This window comes from Cibotium barometz, chromosome 13, assembly GCF_041138505.1.
Source record: "Cibotium barometz isolate CiBa-2024 chromosome 13, ASM4113850v1, whole genome shotgun sequence".
Taxonomy (NCBI): Eukaryota; Viridiplantae; Streptophyta; class Polypodiopsida; order Cyatheales; family Cibotiaceae; genus Cibotium; species Cibotium barometz.
In genome coordinates, this window is record NC_141058.1 from 45,889,464 (window position 1) to 45,896,614 (window position 7,151).

Genomic DNA, 7,151 nt, shown 5'->3' on the forward strand with positions numbered 1-7,151 from the left:
AATAAGAAGCAACCATGTTTAGAATGTAACAAAAAAATATGTTAGATTGTTACATACTTCAAAAGTGCTGAAATGGATAGATTACTCCATCCAAAACGGTTTTGAAGATTAAGAATAAGTAAGCTTGCACTGAGTCATGTCAGTTGGCTTTGTGCATAGATACGCTTTAGAGCTTCTTCTCGAAGATACTTCTCGTTGTTATTAGGAATATCGCTCGCACTATTATTTTGATACCAATCTTCAATAAAATCAGACATGTCGTCGTCGTCGTTATCAAAGATATCATCACGCCCATTAAAGTCCTGAGAATATTGTTTCTTTAGTCTTGCATACGCATTAGGATCACTCCTACGTAGGATCCTCATGCACTCTATTGACATGTGAGATACGTCATGTGAACGTTGATTTGTGATATTGTCGATGTCATAATCCGGAATCTACATATTTGAAGGCAAAGAAGATTGTACCAATAGCATGCTTCTATATAAAAGAAAAGAGAGATGTGCATGGAATTCAATAATTATCACAAATACAAAATAGTTAGAGACAATAAAAGATGATTATCAAATTAAATTAGAGACAGTAGAGAACGTGGTGCAAATTAAAGTGTAGAATTAGGGTACAAGAGGTCAAAATAACATTAGGAATTGTATACAATGAAGCTCTCAACCCTCATCTGTTAAGGGTGCTCGTGGAGGTCTACGCCATCCATAATTGATCAACAATTCATCACCAGCACGTAATGATCTAATAGCATTGACAACTATGTATCTTTCTACATCCCTACTCATATGTCTTGGTTCATGACTATTCTCACACTCCACAAACGTGCAATTGGTTCTTGAACTCATCCCTCGACTACTATTGATTAAACTTGCTATGCTTCCTTGAGAGTAAGGTCTTCCGTCAACATATAGTCTTTGTCCTTCTGCATGTGTAATCCCTCTATCATAAAGAGAGGCTGCATTGAGACATAACCCATAAGTACTCATGCTCTGAATGTAGCGAGTATGCTGATGCCATGGACCCCATCTATATATAGGTCCACAAAAAGACATAAGGGTGACCTCTGAACGAGGGGGCACATGCACCACTGATGGTAGATGGAGCAATCATGTAGCGATTGCCCCAGAAGCTAAAAACCACTCCATCTAAAGGAAGTGATCCTCTCTGCCATCCTCCGTATCGTCTTCGATCATACTTCTGTACTAGAGAATGCAAATGAGTAGGCAACGGATGATCTCCACCCGTCTCAGCCTCCAAAGCAGGAGGTAGAGGATGTCGAGAAACCTTGAGCTGCAACAACTGACAAATGACTTATATGTGCCGTGTGCGAGGGACATGTGCACCACTGATAGTGAAGTCATCCTCGTCTCATCAAGTGAATATACCTACATATATATTATGGTTGCATTATATATGAGCCTTTGATTTATAAAATAACCAATAATAAAACTAAGGGAGAACAGTCACATGCCATAGGTCGATGTCACTCCTCAAGTGGTGGTGCTCGCTCAAAAGTACCATGAGTCATCTCATGTGGAAAGCACTCCCGTCGTGGCCTCCGATATGTGCCATGACAACGAGCGCACCAGCATATAATAGACTCATCGTAGTAGAAATCATCGTAAACGGGTTCATGTGCAGTATTGGAACTCTGTGCACCCCAACCACCACCAGTATAGGAGGTGGTGGTGTACCCTCTGATTGGTCTGAATCTGATTTTCAGGTACCATAAAAACATGAGTCACTTAGCTAGAGAAAGAGAGAGAGAGGCGCTTATAAGAGTATGTATATATGTATTCCCATCGGTATAAATCTGTTTTTTCCCGTTACGCGGGCATCGCATAAGCGACGAAAGCGACGAATCGCTTATGCGACGACGTCGCTTAAGCGGCCATTTTGTTGCTTATGTGATGGCTTAGAAAATTTTTTAAAAATTGACGCTTATGCAACATAAGAAGTCACTACAATATTCGCTAATAGCGTCATATAAATGATGTACCGTAGCGACGCCAGTAGCAACTCTAAATAGCATCGCTTAAGCGATGAAAAAGAGTCTCTACTGGCGTCGCTGTGCACCCAATCGCTAGTAGTGAGAGGAGCAACAGTAGCACATGGTGGTATTGTTTTATGATGTGGTGGTTGAGCTGAATTATGAAGCGATTATATATATATATATATATGGGGTGGGTTGTTGGTCGGCCTAGAACAGGGACTGTCAGCCAATAGCACAAGGCAAAAGCCCAAATAAAATCAGCAAAAAATCCCTTTTAGGGTTGGGAAAAATACAATTTTCACGCAGTGGGTGGCGGCGCAAACAAGAGGCAGGATCGAATAGAGTGCTTGAGGTGAGTGAGACAATGGCGCGGGCAGAGAGCAAGATGCCATAATGAGCAACAAGGTGTTGCGGATGAGAAAGAAGGCGAACATGCATCAGTCGCACTAGGAATGTGAGGGCCTGACACAAGAAACAACAAAGGGCAAAGCAAATACCATTAGTTAGATCACAAGGGGAGTAGTGCAAAGAAAGGAGGATTCGCTAGATTAGCACGACATGATTAACAAGATAAAGAAACCCTAAACTACTCAACACATGGAAGAGTTTTGAGGGCTACATCTTGGCTAACAACTTGAATGATTTAATTAAAGTACAAGGCTAATTATATAGCCTTTTGCTAGTACAAGATATGCATGTGTGGTGACAAGTGTCACCTACAAACCTGGTAGTGTCCATTGAGGTGGCACATCATTAGGTTATGTTCACACCCATTACAAGTGTCCCCCTCTTAACAAGAGGAATTCACACGCACCCACATGAATACACTTTCCCTTTGTTATTTCTCTTACATTGAGTAGCTTGGAATCAATTCAAATGCAAGGGTTATCTCCTCAATCATCTTCTTGATTCTAGGGAAAAAGGTGGCTACCGTTGGCATCTACTTTGTGGTGTATGTGACTATGATAAATTGATTCTTTTATAAATAACCTTTGAACCTTTGCTCACTCTAATGATGATGGATGATTATTTTCTTCTTCCAATAAATTCTATCTCGAATGGGGTCGATTCAAGACCCTCCTCTTGAACCACGTCCTTATCTTTGGAATCACCTAATAACATGGTGCACTTCTTGGCCAAGATGTCAATTTTCATAACCAACATGGAGTCCTATTAAGTGTCCAACCTTGAGTGACACAAGGCCATCTTGGCTGCAAATTAATTTTGTTCAGAAAATCTGATGTTCTACTGAACTAAATCAATCACCCCTCAAGGTGCAAGACCATCCTTGGGAACAAGCTTAGAGCCCTTAAGGTGAAGTTTGACCCTTGCACAATGGAGGAAGTGTTACATACCTAGTGCTAATACTTGAGATTAGTGGCCTAATCTGATAGGATTAGGAGAGCCCTTGGATTTAGGAGAAAGCAACCTAATTGTCACGTGCATCCCACACTTGGATGCCATGTAGACATATCTAAACAAGAAGGTGCAAGACTTGGAGTGGAAAACTGGTCCCATGTAGCCCAGTCCGGGACGAGTCAGCCAAGGTTCCACTCTATGCGTCCGAGGTTAGGTGTGCATTGTCCTGCACATGAAGCAGTGCCAATCCGTGCTGTGAGTCTCTCTCTGGAATGATGTCAGATGATCTGAGTATTTGGTTTGTGACCAGGTGCCAGACATCTGTGTAGGCATGTAGGTTTGCATGTAGAGAAGGGTGTTAAAACCCTAAGATCTCTCTAGATAATTGTTATGCATAAACATGCATAAATCAGGCATAAACTCATCCACTCGACCACCCCCGCGAGCCCAAGGGATGCACACATGAATTATAATGAAGTACATTATACCTTTACCTTGATGTCCCATACCATCAAGAGGTATAACTCCAATCCAGCAAACATGTAGCTATAGTGTGAAATGGTAGGTGAGTAGTTATGATCCTCTACACAAGAGAACATAACATAACCTAGCCTCAAGATAACATCAAGAGACCATAGCCTAAGCACCCCTTGAGTGTGCCCCATGCCCCTATTATATAGGAGGGCCCTCAAGTGACTCTTGAATGTGAGATCCCTCTGCCACCTCCGTGCACCGGATTCTCGGTATAGCTGATAGCGGAAGCAGCCCCCTCATGCGCGGGGCAGCCCCCCCATGCCCCTATTATATAGGAGGGCCCTCAAGTGACTCTTGAATGTGAGATCCCTCTGCCACCTCCGTGCACCGGATTCTCGGTATAGCTGATAGCGGAAGCAGCCCCCTCATGCGCGGGGCAGGGTTTCTCACTCGGGGCCTTGCCCACGAATGTCCAGGCACGAGACTAGGCTGGTGGTCACTCCAAAAACCGAAACCGGAAAAATTTCCCATGCCCGGAAAGCGGGGACGATTCCACCTTTTTGAATTTTTCTTAACGAGTTTTCTAACGAGATCAAAATCTAAACTATCCTCCACCTGAATAAACTAGATAGAAGGAAACTATCACTGATATAATTTGAACATCTGAGCAATTCAACGCTTTTTTCCTAATCAAGATTAGGCATAGCCGTTGATCCACTCAATCGAGAATTTTATCAGGGAATTAACTATCTACTCGAATCCTACTGTAATCCTAAGATTTTATCAAGGAATTAACTATCTACTCGAATTTTATCAGGGAATTAACTATCTACTCGAATCCTACCGTAATCCTAAGATTTTTCAATTTGATTATTAAAACTCCACTGATTCAAGCCTAACCCCATCCGGCCCATGGGTTAGCCACCACCCTGCCCCACTGGAATCGGTAGATCCAAACAAGTACCCACCCACCCATAATTGAAATGCCTTTTTTAACTTTAGCTTAAGAAAACAGATACGCACACACTCCTCTTTAAAACTTTCATAAAAACAATCCATTGACAAACAATTTACTGGTTACACATGTCATACTTCAAAATTTCCATTTAGTCTTTGTTTTTCACAAAACAGAATCACTCTAGACTCTCCGTTGAGACCAGCGAGTCAACAACGAGATCCAGTGATAGATTACAATAACATTGGTCTGTCATACAATATCTTCCTCGACATACGTATGGGTGTCCTCGGCACCGCGAGCCTGTGCATCACCTGGTCAGAACCCTCCAGGATCCTCCTTAGGTGTCCTGGCACTTCACTTAGGGACCGCTTCGTCGGCCCTCGCCCATCGTACCGTAAGCGCACCATTTTAACCATACCGAGGCTGGTCAAGACCTCGGCAGGTTTTGCCGTGTGAGCTGTCCCTCGAACACTCCCCGCCAGCTGTTGCAACCGAAATTCCCTTAGATAAACATATATGCCAAATGCTCCCTCCAGCATTCTGGCGTAAGACAGTCTTTTAAGAAAACAGGGTTTCTATGCAAGTTTATAGTTTTGATTTTGTTTGAATACCATGAATAGATCTTAAATCCGTATCCCAATACTTCTAGATCCAGGTCTGACTACCAAACAGAATTCCTCGAATTCTGTTAACTTGATCCTCAGATCAAAATCAAAAGTCTTAACTAGTTTCAGATTCGGTGGGTGTTTTGAGTGCATTTTTCCTATCACATCGTCATTGACGAAGGGATTAAGTCTTGGTCAATAGTCTGAATCAGAGTTTGGGTCTAGAAAGGTTCTTCCTAAACTATCTTTCTCGAAAGGTACTATTTCAATTTCTCTTTTTCTAAATTTCGTTCGATGAATACTTGTTTACAGATTTCTAAAACATGGATTTCTTAAGAGGAATAAAATAATCATTGAATTTCCTCTCACATATTATCTATCTATTCATTTTTCTAATTTTTTTAAAGATTAACAGAAGATTAAAGAGAACCCTTATTTAATTATAAACATTCTATATGCATCTAATTATGCATAAAATCTAATTCTGATGAAAGACACACTTTTATCATCATAAAAATCATTTATGATGAAAATCACTCTTTTAACATGAAAGAATTTCCTTTATGCATATTTCTATGCATGAAAATCAAATATGATAAAAGTAACACTTTTATAATAAAAAATAATCTTTTATGCATACTTCTATGCATGAAAATCAAATATGATAAAAGTAACACTTTTATAATAAAAAATAATAATCTTTTATGCATACGTCTATGCATGAAAATCAAATATGATAAAAGTAACACTTTTATAATTAAAAAAATAATTATTTATGCATACTTCTACGCATGAAAATCAAATATGATAAAAGTAACACTTTTATAATAAAAAAATAATCTTTTATGCATACCTCTATGCATGAAAATCAAATATGATAAAAGTAACACTTTTATAATAAAAAAATAATCTTTTATGCATACTTCTATGCATGAAAATCAAATATGATAAAAGTAACACTTTTATAATGAAAAAATAATCTTTTATGCATACTTCTATGCATGAAAATCAAATATGATAAAAGTAACACTTTTATAATAAAAAAATTATCTTTTATGCATACTTCTATGCATGAAAATCAAATATGATAAAAGTAACACTTTTATAATTTAAAAAAAATCTTTTATGCATACTTCTATGCATGAAAATCAAATATGATAAAAGTAATACTTTTATAATTAAAAAAATAATCTTTTATGTATACTTCTATGCATGAAAATCAAATATGATAAAAGTAACATTTTTATCATAAAAAATAATCTTTTATGCATACTTCTATACATGAAAATCAAATATGATAAAAGTAACACTTTTATAAAATAAAAATAATAATCTTTTATGCATACTTCTATGCATGAAAATTAAATATGATAAAAGTAACACTTTTATAATAATAATAAAAATCTTTTATGCATACTTCTATGCATGAAAATCAAATATGATAAAAGTAACACTTTTATAATAAAAAATAATCTTTTATGCATACTTCTATGCATGAAAATCAAATATGATAAAAGTAACACTTTTATTTTTTAAAAAAATCTTTTATGCATACTTCTATGCATGAAAATCAAATATGATAAAAGTAACACTTTTATAATAAAAAATAATCTTTTATGCATACTTCTATGCATGAAAATCAAATATGATAAAAGTAACACTTTTATAATAAAAAAATATTCTTTTATGCATACTTTTATGCATGAAAATCAATAATAATGAAAGTAATACTTTTATAATAAAACTAAATTTCTTT

The 7,151-nt window shown here is 37.6% G+C and overlaps 1 pseudogene; it reads right to left on the reverse strand.

Annotated features, from left to right (window-relative positions):
* Positions 1-665: 665 nt before the first annotated feature.
* Positions 666-7,151, reverse strand: part of LOC147632742 (uncharacterized) — a 14,045-nt pseudogene continuing 7,559 nt past the window's right edge.